This window comes from Paroedura picta, chromosome 1 (genome assembly GCF_049243985.1).
Source record: "Paroedura picta isolate Pp20150507F chromosome 1, Ppicta_v3.0, whole genome shotgun sequence".
In the NCBI taxonomy this organism is placed as follows: Eukaryota; Metazoa; Chordata; class Lepidosauria; order Squamata; family Gekkonidae; genus Paroedura; species Paroedura picta.
The window spans coordinates 66,509,044-66,526,708 of record NC_135369.1 but is presented as its reverse complement, the minus strand read 5'-3'; the positions used below and the strand labels follow the sequence as shown (position 1 = coordinate 66,526,708).

General features: G+C 41.4%; 1 protein-coding gene and 1 long non-coding RNA gene across 6 annotated transcripts in view; one reads left to right on the top strand and one right to left on the bottom strand.

Annotated features, from left to right (window-relative positions):
- The window catches only part of LOC143839533 (uncharacterized), a 179,227-nt gene that overhangs the window by 21,846 nt on the left and 139,716 nt on the right, over nt 1-17,665 (bottom strand). Inside the window, exons 3-4 of the long non-coding RNA XR_013231752.1 lie at nt 6,486-6,588; nt 4,660-4,819 (exon numbers count right to left, since the gene is read on the bottom strand). This is a non-coding gene — a long non-coding RNA (uncharacterized LOC143839533). The remainder of the gene's footprint in view (nt 1-4,659; nt 4,820-6,485; nt 6,589-17,665) is intronic.
- BABAM2 (BRISC and BRCA1 A complex member 2) overlaps nt 1-17,665 on the top strand; it is a 201,928-nt gene that overhangs the window by 111,800 nt on the left and 72,463 nt on the right. The window lies entirely within an intron of this gene.

The window sequence follows — 17,665 nt, the reverse complement described above, 5'->3', positions numbered from 1 at the left end:
TGGAGTAAAGGCATAAATGCACTGCCCTCAAGTGTAATAGTAACCCAACTATAGTTCTACCAATTTAATTTTTTCTCATCTTAATATGTTACTTAATGTTTGTTTAATGTTTAGAGCAGGGGTAGTCAAACTGCGGCCCTCCAGATGTCCATGGACTACAATTCTCTCTCTCTCTCTCTCTCTCTCTCTCTCTCTCTCTCTTTATATATATATATAGTTAACCACTTGCGGAGTCATAAGAAACACAATGCAATGCTGTTAAGTGTTTCTTTCTGTGCTGTCAGCATCCATTCTGTAAGGCAACAGGCGATCAAGATGGCAATTTAAATCGGAAGGCTAGAAACCAATTTCTGTGAGTGAATTAATAACATAGAGACTGTTGCTAACCTTCTGTTTACCAGTTTGTTACACCCGTCGAATCTTTTTTTAAAAAGAGCTAAATGGAGGGGGGGCATTCCATACAAAAGCCCTGAAACAATTTCCAGCGAATACCATTAGGCGTGTATATGGGTTTGTCTCACTTTTCAGGACAAGCGCAGATGTGAAAACTGTGTTTAGGATCCTGATGAGCAATTATGTGTTGTGATACTACAATACTTGCTGTTGAGATTCTTGAGACGTTGGGCTTTCACGTAGCTTTTCTATCACTTTAAATTGTCCCTTTTTTAAGAGTAATATGCGAACGTCTTTTTCAGCAAAACAATGGTGTATTTCCTGTAGTTCAGCATTTACCGTTGAGGAAAGCATTGAGAAATTTTTGTAATCAGACAATGCAGCATACATAAGCCCATAATAAGTGTTTGTGTTTATGTCTGTCACCAAGAGGAATTAATCTCATTGTGTGATTTTACAATAACATAGTCTGAAGAGCACCTGTGTTTTGGCCTCTAAAATGAGGCACAGTCTGTGGGAAATCTATAATGCAAAGTTACCCTGAAACACCTTTAAATTATTCTTGTTTAGTAACGATACCAGATGTTGGGGAAGAGGATTTTAAGACATTAAGACCACAAGAATGGAATACTGGAGAAGTAAAGATGTAAGGAATAGACTTCTTTGTTGTTTGTGTGCACTGATTGGTAGGATGACAATTTATACCATTACGCTCCTCCCCTTTCTCAACTGGTAGGTAGGACCTGAAGCTATAATAGAGAGAGAAACTCTCTAAATACACAGTTCAACCTGATAAGTAAGACTCATGTAATTGCAGGGACCCAGAGTTAACAGTGTTGTAAATTATCCCCTCTCTCTTTTTCTTTCTTTCTTCACTTAGTCTAATCCTAAACCGTTATGTCTGTCTTAGAAATCAGCAGAATTAGAAGAATATAGCTCTTGCTTTGAGTAGCACTGATAGTTGTGACCAAGGTATTTGGAGGACAACCGTAGATGGTGGTCTGTCTTCACTTTTCCTTAATACAGTCTCTCTCTCTCTCTCTCTCTCTCACACACACACACACACACACACACACACACAGAGAGAGAGAGAGAGAGAGAGAGAGAGAGAGAGCTTTTATTTTGGCTTATCTTGTGATTATGTGGTGCTTAACGTGACATGGTTTTGTTGGGCCATGAATTGAGAAAGATCTACTACAGAGGTTCCCAATGTTTTCAAGTATGAGAACCCCGACCATTTCTGCACAGAGGGGTAAAACACGAGTGGCTTCCTGCTTGCAAATGTGGGATGGTAAATTCTTGTCACAGAGATATCCCTCCCACAGAGATATATAGGGCACAAGGCTGCAAGGGAATGCAAAATGAACTTCTCCCTCCAATTCTTGGCTTTTCAATCACAGCAAGCCACCAATCATATCACACCAGTTCTCTCATGGGCTGAAACGTTCCAAAAACCTTTCTTCAGAATTCCACACTTCGCAAAAGAGGGAACCTCCAGTTCACTTTGGTCAAAATGCAGGGGCAGCTCTTTTTCTCATCGTGACTGTTCTGCTGGGGTTTTTGGTTTGTTTTTGCATTTGTTTATAGCATGTATGATTGGTTGGTTGGTTGATTGATTGATTGATTGATTGTCTGGCAACTAGGCAAGGGATGTTTGGAGGTAGTTTGCCATTTGCTGCCTCCACATCATGACCCTAGTGTTCCTTGGAGGAATATCATCAAAATCCTTGGAAGCCTTCCATCCAAATACTAGCCGGGGTAGGTCCTGTTTAGCTTCTGAGATCAGATGCAGTCAGGCTTGCCCAAGCTATCCACTCAGGATGGCATGTATGATTCTTTCAAGTCTTCATTTTCTTCATTTTAGGCTTCCCATGTGTTTAGTTATTATAGCAAGCTGTAATATCTTTTAAAGATATATGCTGGAGATACAGAGATTAAACCTGGGGCCTTCTGCATGCCACACAGAGGTTCTGCCACTGATGTTCTACCAGTGAGTCATGGCCCCTCATCCTGTTGTTTAGAATAAGGATCAAATCTAAATCCTTTCTGTAGGTATCCACTCCCATTTTGAATCATGATTTGTGTCCCCTTCTTAATTCCCAAGTGTGAATAATTAAACTCCACATTTTAATGAACAGCTTTAGGAACAGTTGCATTTCCTGGGGTAGATTTAACTACACCACCACTTCTTTACTGGGTTTCTGTTATACCTTTCTAGCGCAAGCTGCCACCACCCAAAGTTATGTGTGTACGATTAAAAAATAATTTACTGCTTCATGATGGGCAAAGCAGTTTGATGCAAGGAAGACGACTGGAAAAAAACATATGTGAAGAATGTACTCTCCCTTCCTATTCATTATTCAAAACTGCCTCAACTGTATTTCTTTTGTTCAATAAAACGGTCAATTCTGATTTCGTCGTTCAGTCTTGTATGTAGCATGTAATATGTCCCTTAATCAAACCCCTATGCTGCAATATTCTTTAGTGTTTTAATTCCTGTTTCCCTGTCATCTTCCCTGTGGTCATAGTTCCCTGAAAGGTGAGCTTACTGCCTAATTTGTGCAAGAATAGACAGAGGGAGCGCATATTTCCCATCAGTCAAAGCCTTATGGTAAACTTTGTGGTGTATCTCCCCTGTCTCCAGCTGTCCCTGCTAGTTTTCCAGACCTAGCTGGCAGTTTGTATGCTACCCAGCAGACAAGTATTTACTGGTGGTTTTGGTCCAGTGAGTAATGAGTGAGGCTTACTTTCTGAACTTAATTTTCATTTTCTGTTCTTTTCATCTCAACAGAGTAGTTCACTCTTTCATTACAGAGTCTCTGATGTTTCATGTTCTCTTTTTAAAATATGCCATGCCACATAAATCATAATGGCATAGGAAATGCCTGGCACCACTTCATGATGATGATCCAAATAATTCATATATGGTATATAAATACCATTCTGTGGAAACAGAATAAAGAAATAAATTTAATATAAATCACTTGAATGTTTTAGACTCTTCATATTTGATGGATAGACTTCTGAACCGCATCGCACATTCTGTAGATGAAGAAAAATTTCCTTTCCATAACATCCATGTTCTGTGCTTTTACAGTGAGATTATATAGGGAAGTATGCTTCAGTTGAAGATAGATGTAGACAAACTGGAGCGTGTCCAGAGGAGGGCAACAAAGATGGTGAGGGATTTGGAGACCAAGACATATGAAGAAAGGTTGGGGGAGCTTGGTCTGTTTAGCCTGGAGAGGAGATGACTGAGAGGGGATTTGATATACATTTTCAAGTATTTAAAAGGTTGCCATATTGAGGATGGAGCAAAGTTGTTCTCTCTTGCCCCCGAGGGACAGACCAGAACCAATGGGATGAAATTAATTCAAAAGAAATTCCGTCTCAACATCTGGCAGAAGTTCCTGACAGAGCAGTTTCTCAGTGGGATAGGCTTCCTTGGGAGGTGGTGGGTTCTCCAACTTTTGAAATTTTTAAACAGAGACTGGATAGCCATCTGACAGAAAGGCTGATTCTGTGAAGGCTTAAGGGAGTGGCAGGTTAAAGTGGATGAGTGATAGGGTTATAAGTGTCCTGCATAGTGCAGGGGGTTGGATTAGATGGCCCGTGAAGTCCCTTCCAACTCTATGATTCTATGATTCTATATATTTATATATTTTATATATAAAATTATATATATATATATATATATATATATATATATATATATAATGAAAGCATTACATACAAAATAAGAGTTAACCATTGACCTTGTTTTGAGAAGCCACATAAATATATTCTTCATACTCTGAAAACTGGAAAACTGCATATTTGCACATAAAAATTGGTAAGAGTATGCATGGTACTTATATATGAAATATAACTCTGCATTGTTTACAAACAGTCTCTCTGACAGGCATACACCCAGCGCTCAGCTGGGAGGAACTGCATGTTGATGCAGACTTTAGTTACCATTGCCTTTAGTTGCCCGAGCTTTTTAAGGAACCCACACAGTTGCCTGGAGTGGTGTATCTTTTTAATCGTTAGTGATCCTAGGATCCCTTACAATGGTGCAGCAGATGATGAGGTACTCTGTACAGCTGCACATAGTTTGAGAGTTGTGCCAAATGTTGTGCAATATTGCAAGGAATTGGCCAGTGGAGCAAATTGTTTGGAGGATATTCCTGATTCCTTTGTCAAAATAACTAATCTACCCAGCAGTAAAAAATAACTAATCCACCCAGCAGTCATTGTAGAAACTGTGCAAATCAGGATATTTACCTGTACCTTCATCTGGAGAGATAAAGGACCAAGCCCTATGAAGATAGGTTGAGGGACTTGGGAATGTTCAGCCTGGAGAAAAGGAGGTTGAGAGGGGACATGATCTTTAAGTATTTGAAAGGTTGTCACTTGGAGGAGGGCAGGATGCTGTTTCTGTTGGCTGCAGAGGAGAGGATATGCAGTAATGAGTTTAAACTTCAAGTACAACGATATAGGCTAGATATCAGGAAAAAAATGTTCACAGTCAGAGTAGTTCAGCAGTGGAATAGGCTGCCTAAGGAGGTGGTGAGCTCCCCCTCACTGGCAGTCTTCAAGCAAAGTTTGGATACACACTTTTCTTGGATGCTTTAGGATGCTTAGGGCTGATCCTGCGTTGAGCAGGGGGTTGGACTAGATGGCCTGTATGGCCCCTTCCAACTCTATGATTCTATGATTCTATACAAATAGGGAAAGCAGTGAAAGGAACAACATTTACCACTCCCCTGCCATCACTTCTGCCCAAATCTGGATTTGTGACCCTACAGTGGCTTTTAGCCTTTAAAAAAACCCTACTAGTCACTCATATTATCCAGTTTGCTTCAGTGGGAACTAGATTTATATAGAGATGCTATTTTCCCTTCAAATGACTTCAGAGAGCCATTCTGGACATCTTCTGCATTCCCCAATAAAAACATTTTAAATTGCAACCTGATTTATGCCATTTTTTAATGTTATATGTAAACCGCCCTGAGCTGTATGGGAAGGTGCTATAAAAATCCAATAAATAAATAAAATAAATAAAAATAAATAAATTAGTCAGTAGTTTATAATAATAAGACAGGATGAGAACTTCTGTATACACAACCACTAAACTCGGTTGACTTAACTTGTTACCAAATCTTTCAAATTAAATACAAGTTTTATTACATGGTTTATATTTTTATGCCAAACAAAGCCAATTATTTACCAAGTCCTCTCTTCTACCTTCTGTGCTGAGCTGAATGAATACATCCAATTTATAATGCATATCAGCGTTAATTGCATAGCTATCCATTTGTTTTATGTTTTTATGATAAAAAGCAGTTTTTCTCTAAGTTTTGATTTGATTTAATATTGCTTCAGGTTCTAATTTGTTAGTTACTTTGATGGCCCTTGTGAATGGAAAAAGATAGGATATAAATTTTGTAAATATATACGGTATATAGATATTTCCAATAGTAGAAACACTATATCTGTTAACTTTGATATAAAGGTAAAGGTATCCCCTGTGCAAGCACCGAGTCATGTCTGACCCTTGGGGTGACGCCCTCTAGCGTTTTCATGGCAGACTCAATACGGGGTGGTTTGCCAGTGCCTTCCCCAGTCATTACCGTTTACCCCCCAGCAAGCTGGGTACTCATTTTACCGACCTCGGAAGGATGGAAGGCTGAGTCAACCTTGATATAGTAACTTTGATATAGTATTCCCTAATAATGATCATAAACTTATACCAGTGCTTCTAATTATGGTAAGAAAATTCTTAAAGATAAATAAACAAGCAGATGCTTTCACATCTAATGTCATCAGTCTACTGTCTCAGAACTGAAACTCTCTTTGAGGGACAGTGGGATGGTGGGGATAGTATTCAAAAGTCACAGATTGTTTAGCTATAGCTGGCCAGTTATTAGATCTGAACCTCATGTTTTATTTGGTTTTTGGAAACTTGTTGTGACAAAAATCTGAGACTTACTTGCACTATTAACAGGATTCGCATTTTACTGTTATAGATTAAAGCAGAATGACTACACTGCTAATAATATTTTAGGGGAGATGATGTTAGCATATAAGTCTGAAAATGATATACTCACAGCAAATTTGGAACCGTCTAAAGATGGGTTTTGTGGTTGCATTCTTTTCTCCTTTTTTGATGTGGTTTCCTATGTCTCTTGTGTCAGAGTAAAAGTGATAAATCTGAAAAAAGATAAAAGGTATTACGTAGTAATAAAAGGAAGACAAAAAGTAAGAAAACACATGTGGTGATCAAAAGCTCATAATACTTGCCTGTTTGTAAATGGTGAGGAAGAAGGAAGAATGGAAGAAGAATGTATTTTATTGGCTCTTACTTCATTTTGCTGTTTAAACTTAAACACCATGAATGACAAATGTATTGATTATGGTTGAAAACAGCTACAGTTTCAAAATAAGGCAGGACAAAGAGCACATGCTGTCTGATGTGGGGGGGGGGGAGACTGTTGTCTTTGAGACTCCTTTGGGCAGTTAAAAGCGGGGAGTGAAAAACAGATCTATTTCACATAATGTTGTTGAAAAGTATCAGGGAGCAAATCACACCTTGGGGAACCCCATATTGGAGTTTGCAATGGCACCTTAATGGCTAACAAAAATTGTAGCAGGTCATGAGCTTTCATGAGTCACTTCTCACTACTTCAAATACAGCTAGAATGTGAGTCCATCTGTCCTTATATCTTAGAGGGAGGAGTGATTTCAGATGCTGAATGACAAGGCTTTGGTAATGAGACAGGAAACTTTGGTCTCAATTCAGTTCAGGGGGATGCATTGTTTTGAGCTTCACTATCAGATTAAATTTCTCTTTAAGTCTCTCTTTTTAATCTACCTTTGAAATTCCTTAGTAAGAGAACCGCCACTCTTAGGTGTGGACAGTGCATATTTTGGCTTGCCCATGGAGACTCGTGGAGCCAGCCGGATTCCTGAATGCTCTGCGGGACCTGATGCCTCCCGGTGACTCACTGATGGCGCTAGTGGAGGACTGGCAGTCCAGCTTGACTACGGCCACTGAAGAGATCACTCACAGGCACCCTCTCTGTCCTCGCCTCAAACTGGCTCCCTGGTATGCCCGGTAGCTAAGGCAGAGGAAGAGGGAAGTGAGACGGTTACAGTGAGTATGGAGGAAGACTCGCAACGAAGCGGCAAGAATACCTTATTGCATGCTCATGAGGGCATATGAGATAGCAGTTAGGGCAGCTAAATGTGAGTTTTATTCTGCCTCTATTGTGTCTGTGAGCTCTCGCCCAGCCTTATTATTTAGGGTAGTTTGATCGTTGACTATCCTCGAGGAAGGGCACCAAAATAGTGTCCTCTGGCACAGCTGGTCTGGAATTATGGACTGGAGTGTCACTAATATGTGGATATCTGGCTAAAAACTAAGAAATAAATTTAAAAAATAAAAAATTAATAGGTGATAAAAAAATTAATAAGTGAATGACCTGGAATGTTAAAATGTCCCCCACTGGTTTTTGAATGTTGGGGCTTCTAATGTCAAACTTACGTTCATTTATTCTTTGCATCCTCCTGGACTGAATCCTCCTGGACCAAACTGAGACCTAGATCTCATTCCAGACACTGATATCTCCACGCCTATTACCTTTCTGCGTATTACACCTAGTCCAATAAAGACTGCTCTTGTCATTCACCTTCTATTACCATTCAGAATCTGAAATCACCTTTATAAAGTTTTTATCTCCAGTACCTGGCATTACATTTTGTGGCACACATAGCCCGGCCCAGCATAGTGACATTTACGTTGGATCCAGCCCTTGTAACAAATGAGTTGGACGCCTCTGGTCTATCCTTTTTCTCTCCCTTTCTTTGTGTCCAATTTAGCCAAATCTTGCAAAGGAGTTGTTAAGATTTTGCCTCTCTTAATTTATCCCATTTTAATGTATTTTATCTAATTTCCTTCTCTCATTTCTCTCATCTAATTTCCTTCTTCCTCTTTTCCATACATTTCTCATTCATTTCTGTTTCCCTTCAGGTAATTTTTCTGTACCCCCCCTCCAGATCTCCAAAATTAAGAAGGGCCAGGGTGGAGGCAGCAAGGGCAAATCACCTCTGAACATCTCTTGCAATGAAAACCCTAAGGAGTCACTATAAATCAACTGTGGCTTGATGGCAAAAAAAATAGAAAAGGGGTGTTAAAAAATTATCCTCCTCGAGTACCAAATAGGCTAGGTATGCCACTAGCACAGCTTCCAGTTTCTCACCTAACACGTCTGTGATCATCCCATTATTTCTCTCTTGGAGGATATATGTATGCATTCCAAGCAGTTAATCTGTATGGCTACTTCCTTGGGTTTGTGGGTATAGCACTGGTTACCTTCTGAACAAGGTCTGGCACTGGGCTTTGTGGATGCTGCCTCTCAAGCTTCAATTGCTCTTTCAATTTTCCTGGCTCTTCTGAAACCAGTGAAGGGATTCTTGTCAAAACTAGCTTCTATAGAACCTCTGCAGGGTTCAAGAGAGAGGCTGTGATTTCCTCTTTGCACATCCTCCACCTAACTCAGTTGTAAAGGAAGTCTCTCATGATAAAAGGAAAGCAGACTCTCCGCTGTGTCCACACACCAGGGAGAGCCCAACATTTGCAATGATGGGCAGGAAATGCTACTATTCTGCTTCCTTGTCTTTGAAGATTATGAACTATATGCCCTATAACCAGTAACACTTGTGAGAAAAGTAGTCTGGAAGTACCTCTGGAAGATATGAAACAAATGGTCACAGGCTTTGAAGCACTGAGAATCACATCTCAAAACTTCACACCATATTTGGATCCAAGACCCTATGAATATAGCATTAGCAATCACAAAATGTGCCTGGCTTGAGTCAACCACTTTCACTCATGAGGCAAGGATTAAGACTAAGAAGGGGCCTTTAGAGGAAGAAAGCCACTAAGACAGTCCAGATGGTATCTTTGCCCTCTTAGACTATGGGTGTATTTTATTTCTGCTCATCTCCACATCTTTCTACAGAACTGCAGATTTCTAAGCTTTGTTGTGGGAAATTACCACTTTCAATATTTATATATAAATAATAATGTTGCCCTTCAGCCTTTCTGCCATTCAAAGGACCTTTATCAAGTCCGTGGCAGTGACTGTAGCACATCTTTAGCATCCTCTCTAGCCCGTTTCTAGTGACAGCATGTCTGTAAACTTTAAAACTCCAAGGATAATCAATCATAAAATGGTTCTAGTGTGTTTTGGGGGTAGTTGTGGAGTCTTTAGGGTCTTTCTTTTTGTGGCTAAACAATGTGTATACAAAAAAAATTCTTCCGTCATCAGATTCTCTTTTTGTTTTCTCTTTGTTCTATGCAATCAGTTTCATGAAATGAATTGAAGTGGTAACTGTGACGTACAGATCCTTTTTGATCTCCTCTCTCCTAGGGACTTGCCCTTTTATTTGTCAAGAAGATTTGAAGTGTACAGTGAATACTGGGGGGGGGGGAGGATAACCACAAATATGAAAGTATTTTGAGCAGTCAGCAAATAAAACATTGGAAAGCAATTTACATGAAGTGCTGTTTTCTTGGAGAAGCAAAATGGCTTGTATTTGTTTTGTAGATCTCAACATAGGGTGGTGGAGGGGAACTAATGACACTGTAGAACAGTCAAAAAGCAGAGAAATGTAGTCATGTATATGTTGTAGCCGACCCAGAGAATTAATAACATCCCTTAGAAAATCCTTTTGAGAATCCTTTCATGGATCACTGAGGTCTTCTTAGGAACATTTATGAAGATGGTTCATTTTGAGAAAAGCATACCTTGGGCACTTTAATGTGACCTTAGTGAGATAATGGAAATCAAAGGACTGTAGCTACTTTAATCTTTTGACTCCAACTAAATAATAAACTTCAGGCTACAGTTGTCCTTTGATGGGCCTACAAAATAAGGCCAAAAAAAATACAATTTAATATATATTTTAGTAGGCATCTGCCAACAGTTTCCATTTGGAATCAGCAATGTCGGAAGTCCTGAAACGTGCACGCTAGGAGCAACTCATGCTAATCTAGATGGCCCAGGCTAGTCTGATCTCATCAGATCTCAAAAGCTAAGCAGTGTCCATCCCAGTTAGTATTGGAGGGGAAACCCTCAAGGAAGCCCAGGGTCAGTATGCAGAGACAGGCAATGGCAAATCACCTGTGTTTGTCTCTTGCCTGGAAACTCTACAGGGTTGTCATTGGTCAGCTATTTGCCAGCACTTTCCACCACTGTAAGCAACTGCTTTTTCACTCTTTTGTTTTCTGCGTATAGGAGTTTATTTTGTGTTGATAATAGCAATTTAATTATGCTAATTTTTTGCACTGAGTCGTACAGTTATGTGGCATGTAGTACTTTAAAGTAGTGAATGGGAGTCTGCAAACTGATTCTTAGAGGTTTAAAATCCATTCTTTCTAGATATAGATATTCTAGAATTGGGCTGCTGCTCCAAGAGAAGTGCAAGTTTTACGTGGATGATGCTCACTTGCATCCCTACTACCTCTGGGTAAAGGAGCAGAAATAGCAAAGCTTTCTGTTATCTTTCATCATTGCTCATACTCATTGGTGGTACTGATAACAGAGGCAGTTTATTTCAAGATTATAGCTGAAAACATGAGCTGATTTTTCCTAGAGCTTATACTTTACTGTAAGTAAACAAATATTCTTTTCCAATTACTTTTGGAAACACCTTTTGTGTTTTGGGTGGTAGGTTGGTTTTTTTTCAGAAGGATGAGATCATGAAGCATAGCACAACTTAGTTTAAGAATATTGACAGCCTTTAAGATGGTTGGTTAAATTTTTACTATTGAGCTGAACATTTCAGTCATATGCAACATCGTACTGATTAAGTTGTTAAATTTCTGTTAAATTAAGGCTTAGTGGTTAGCTTTCAAATTATGCAGTGACAGGAATAAACCTTGACAAAGTGACTGGATAAATATATTACTAGTATTTGAAATATTTCTAACTCAGAGGTCTTTACTTTTGAAAGGATTGCTTCCCCTTCCTGTGTGTACATGGACACATACAAATCCTTTTTCTTCTTTTTGTTACCTCTGTTGCCTAAGTGTTTCCTGATTTGAACACATGTATTAATAGGCATCTCTATTATAATGCAGGTCAAAATGTTGGTATTATGAAGCCAAAAAGTAGGAAGGTAACTACCGTTAACCGGGTTGATCTTTCAGCGGACTGGGTTGAGCTTTTCTGACAGAATTGTATAGAGGAGGAGGTGAAGTAGCAGCAGGATCTTCAGGCACAAAGTGGCAATCAACTTGCAGTGTACCCGAACACAAGATATTTGAAAGAAGAGCCTGGGGGGGGGGGGGAGGTGGCAACAAGAAAAGGAGGATAAAATGGACAGAAAAGAGCAATGCTCATTTCTGGGTTTTCATTAGTGAAAATGAAAACTTCAGCAACTCCTCCTACCCGAAGGAGGCTCAAAGCGGCTTACAGTCGCCTTCCCATTCCTCACAACAGACACCCTGTGGGGTGGGTGAGGCTGAGAGAGCGCTGATATCACTGCCCGGTCAGAACAGTTTTATCAGTGCCATGGCGAGCCCAAGGTCACCCAGCTGGTTGCATGTGGGGGAGCGCAGAATCGAACCTGGCATGCCAGATTAGAAGTCCGCACTCCTAACCACTATACCAAACTGGCTCTAGGTCCTAGGTCAGGGGTTCCCAGCCTTTTTGAAACTGTGGGCATCTTTGGAATTCTGACATAGGATGGTGTGCTGTGTCACCAAATGTCTGCCTCAGAAGGTGAAAACATAAACACAGGAAGCCTAACTATTAGAAAAAGGGGTGATTTTCAAAATATACTGGAAGAAAGGAGTGAGAGACTGCTAGAGGTTGCTGTGAAAATAGCATATTTTAATTTGCACATCCAATCGGGAGCTCTGTTGGGCTAGAACCCCACCCATTTTCTAAAAACACTGGCAGGTGCCAGAAAAGGTTTTGGAGGGCACCATGATACTCAAGGACACTATGGGAGCCCCTGCTCACTAAGGAAAGGTACTCCATCCTGTTAAAACCATCTTGGTTGCCCTCTTCTGTCACTTTTCCAATTATACAGTGTTCTTTCTGCGATATTTTGACCAGAACTGCACACTTGTGTGTTAAAATGCTATCAATTTATGGAGACCCTATGAATTAATGACCCCCAAAATGTCCTTTTATTAACAACCTTGTTCAGGGCATCTTGATTGAATCAATCCATCTCATGTTGAGTCTTCTTGTTTTTCTGTTGCCTACTATTTTTCCTAACATTACTGTCTTTTCCAGTGACTCTTGTCTTCTCATAATGTGACCAAAATACACATTTTCATCAGTTTAGTCATTTTAGTTTCTAGGGAGAGTTCAGGCTTGATTCAGGAAACTGGGTGTGATTCTTGATGCCTCCCTCTCAATGGAGTCTCAGATCGCAATGGAATCATGGCTGGCATTCTACCACCCTCTCCAAGCCAAACGACTAGCACCCTACTTGGCTCTGGAACACGTAGCCATAGTGATTCATGCGATGGTCACCTCTAGACTGGACTTCTGCAACTCGCTCTACGCATGCCTGCCCTTGACTTTGATCTGGAAACAGCAACTGGTCCAGAACGCAGCTGCCAGGGTCCTCACAGTAGCACCTCAGAGGCTCATCCAGCAGCTGCACAGGCTTTCGGTTGAATTCCAGGTCAGACTCAAGGTTCTGGTTATCACCTTTAAGGCCATGTGCAATCTGGGCCCACTGTACCTGAGGGATCGCCTCTCTGCTTACACCCCCCAATGAGCCTTATGCTTCAGCACCTCCAACTTTCTGGTGATCCCTGGCCCCAGGGAAGCATGCTTGACCTCAACCAGGGCCAGAGCCTTCTCCATCCTGGCCCCCATCTGGTGGAATGAGCTCCCAGAGGAGATCAGGGCCCTGATGAAACTTGAACAGTTCTCTGCAGGACGTGCAAAAGGGAGCCCCTCCAACAGGTTTTTGGTTGAGGTCGACCTGACCTATTGTTTCCCACTGAGCCTCCCTCCCTCTGAGCCTCTCTCCTATGGCACTTACTACAACTCCGCCTAACCCACTGGTTCTCCAGCTTAGAGGCCATTGCTCTTAACCTGGTGGAATGAGCTCCTCGGAGAGCTGAGGGCCCTGAAGGAGCTATCACAATTCTGCAGGGTCTGCAAGATGGAATTCTTCCACCAGGTCTTTGTTGAGGCCAGGGCAGTGAGATTGGATGCCCCTCCTCAAATGATGCCAGTTCATCAGGCGAACTCCCACCTCCATGATAGCCCTTTCCAGCAGAGGACCGGATGGGGGTGGTTAACATCGTCTGTCAATTTTTCGTAGTTTTTGTATTGGGTGTTGGTTTTTAGCTGGGGCTTTGTTGGGGGGCGGGATTTTAATGAATTGTTGTAACTCACTTTGAACCATTCTGGAAGTGGCAGGCTATAAATCTAATAAATCAATCAAATCAATCAATCAACCTCTCTGCCACTCTGTGCTATGAATTATATTGATCTTAGTTACCAACTACATATCAGTCCACTTCAGGATCTTCTTTAGCTGTTTCATGGCTGCCCTTCCCAGTCTCAATCGCCTTCTGATTTCTTGGTTGCAGTCACGTCTTGATAGATTATAGAGCCATGGAATAGAAAATCTTGAACAGTTTCAGTTTCTTCATCATCAACCTTAAAGTTGTATAATTGCCCAATAGTCATTACTTATGACTTTTTGCTGTTCAGCTGTAATCCTGCTTTGGCAATTTTTTCTTTAACCTTTATCAGTAGTCATTTCGGGTCTTCACTGTTTTCTGCCAGTAGTGTGGTATCATCTGCCTATCTGAAATATTTAATATTCTTTCCACCAATCTTGACTCTACCTTCATCTTTAAATAGGACAGGGTCCTATTAAATAAAAGAGTAAGGCCACCTGGGGAGGAGTTAGGGCGGGCCCTATCCAGGATAAAAATTCAGAGGGCCCAATCAGGAGCCACAAAGCGGCTCCTGATTGGGCCCTCCGAGTGTCCATCCAGGGCCAAGCAGCCAATGGGGAGGCACGCAAAGTGCCTTCCTATTGGCCCCTCACCAGGACAGACTAAAATTCCATTCACCCAGCCCAGTCTGGCTGCCAGTCTGCTCCTGACCACTGCAGGGAGAGGAGGTCAGCAGGGCTGCCAAGGGGGATGAGAACAGAGGCTGCGCCAGCCCTTTTCACCTCAAGGCTGTCCTAACTGCCATGTCCAACTGCAAATGGCCTCAGAACCCTGACAGAGCTGGCAGGAGGCTGGTGAATGCTCCCCCTCCCCCTCCCCCCCCTTCAGGCCTGCTGCGAAGGAGCCTCTGACAGGCCCTGACTGAGGGAAGGAGGCCTTTCCAAGAGCAACGCAGGAGAGACTGAGGGGCCTTCCTTTTGAGGGGGGGGGGGACTTTAACCTTCTGCCAAACAGTTGCCTGACAGGGAGGCCACAGAAAAGCCCCTTCTCACTTAAAATACTGCTCTGGCCGGGGGTTATACACAGCCAAGCCATATCTCTTTCTTCTTTGCAACTCTCTGCAGATTTGAGGCCACTGCACAGCGTTATTCTGCAGAGGAAGCTGTCTCCTGTTTCATCTGCACAACAACCCTGTGCAGTAGGCCTCAAGTCTTTCAATTCAACAACAACCTGTGTGGGAAGCCTTAAATGTTTCTTCTCTACCACAACCCTGTCCAAAGTAGCCCTTTCTGCCTGGGGAGCTGATCTTTATTCTCTGCAGGTGAGCTGTAATTCCAGGAGCTCTCCAGGCCACACCTGTAGGTTGGCTACCCCTGGGTTGGAAATATTCCTGGAGGTTTGGAGGTGGGACTTCAAAATTGTACAATGCCTCAGAGTCCAGCCTTCAAATGAGCCATTTTTGCCTGCAGTTGGTAGGGAGTGGTGCAGGAGTGTCTCTCCTGGCCTATGGGTTATGGCCAGCCCTTATCAGCAACTGTTTGTATTCTGGGGCGCAGACAGGCAGACCAGCATCAGTCCCGCGAGTCTGGAAAGTGCAGGAAGATCTAAATAAATATTTACAGCCTGAAACTAAATAGAGAACACGTAAATGTCTGGAGACACATCGTAACTGAAATAGTAACTGGCAAATAACCTTGGCCTGGCAAATAAAAAAACAGTATTAAAAACCTTACTAAGGTCAAGACTGCTGTGCACAGACAGTCTTCCTCTTAGGGTTTCCAGCTTCCCTGTGAGTCTCGCTACCCCACCTCCCTCATGGGGAGTCTGCTATGGGGAGAGAAAGGGAAGAAGATTGGAAAATGCTTTGAGACACCTGAGGCCTGCTGGGTCACTGCGGCCCATTCCCAGTTCTCTCAGATCTCTCACAACCCTACATACTTCACAGGTTGACTATTGTGGAGAGACAAATGGAAAAGGTGTTTGTAAACCGCTTTGGGTAGTAAGCAATAGGGTACAAAAATCCATTCTTCTAAGGAGCAACCATGAAAGAAGCATGTGGGCACATAACATTTTACCAACAGTGAAAATATGGGAGACAGAAGGAACAGGGTGGACACCTGTGTACTGTGACTACCCTATGTGTATTAGGGCAGAGGGGCATTTCGGTGAATGTGGCCTAATTCACACAAGAAGGGAAATGACGCAGAAATGGGGGGAATTGGTTGCCATGTAATCTTCCCCTAAGAAGAGTCTCCAATCTGATTTTCCCTTCACATATCTGAGGACATGGCTCTGGAAAGCCCCTCTGTAACCACTATGCCACAATTCCCAAAGGTCAGTCCTCTCCCACACTCAACGAACATTCCACACCACAGGTTCTTGACACCCATATCTCCACACCCATGGCCTCATTTGCCACCACAACCTCCCCCACAACACATGACAACCCCATGCCCTTACAGACTGGACAACTCCTCCCCTTCCTCTTCCCACTGCCAAGCTCTAGCGCCCGTTGTATTCTTGGAGACAACGGGCTTTGCCCCTAGTTTATATATAATCTAATTTTCCTTATGTTATGTTATATGGCCTAAACGGATAGGGAGATAAATATATATCCTTGTCCGGCACAGTTGAAAACCATTCAGTTTCTCCATATTCTGCCCTAACAGTGGCCAACATATATGTTGCACATCAAATAATCAGTTGCTGTGGCACACACATTTCCTTTAAAGCCAACCATAGCTTTTCATGATCCACACTGTAACCTAAGAAACACACGTTGATTTTCTCTCAAATATTCTTTTGAATATTCCAGTCACCAATGTAAATTTGTAATATGATCTCTAGTGCCTCTTCCTTTTCTGAATCCAGCATGAACATCTGGTATTGCTTGTTCCATGTATAGTAACAGTGTTGGAAGATTTTGGATATACTTTACACATGTGAGAAATTAATGTGATGCTTCAATAGGTATTGTAGTTTCTGACATTTTTTTCTAGAGCAGAAAAGTAGATTGAGTGTTATTAGTCTATAGGCCATTGTTTAGGATTCCAATATTCTTGTTACGATTCTGGTGGACTCTGTTTCTGTTGCTTGGGATAGATCCAATGATATCCAATCTGTTCCTGGTGATTTGTTTCTTCCAGTTGCTGTCAATGCAACTTTTATTTCACTTTCTAAAATTGCGGGTTCTTCTTCAAAATATTCTTCGAAGGAATCTGTCATCCTTTCATATGTTTTGTATTGTTCTTCAATGTATTATTCTTTATTTTATTCTGTTCAGTTAATGTTCCATGTTTATTTTTCAGCATACCTAATTGTGCTTTCAATTTCTCATTGATTTCTTAGATCTTGTTTTGTTGTTGTTTTTCTTTGTTACATTAGTAGTAGTCTCTGTGCCCATTGCTGGAATGCTACATTTAGATTTCTGATTCTATGTCTGGTAACTTCTGCTTTTTGTCTATTTCTCGCAATTTTAAGCATTTCACAGAGGCTTTTCATTTCTTTTAGCCATAGGAATAGTCTTTGCACATTTTTCCCTGATAATATCTCTGGTTTTAACACACAGCTCTTCTGGGCCCCATTCATTAGAATTTAGTAATGCAGATCTGTTCTTGACGTGGTCTTTAAACAGTTTAGGATTGTTTTGATAATATTTTGTCACTATGACTTTAGACTGTTTTTCTTCAACTTTATTCTCATTTTAATATTAGCAATTAATAGGCTGTAATATAGTCAGCTCCTGATCTTGTTTTAGCAGACAGAATAGAGCTTCTCCATCTTGTGCTTCTGATTATATACACAGGTACATTATAATAGCAGCTATTTTTAGTCCCTTTCTTAATA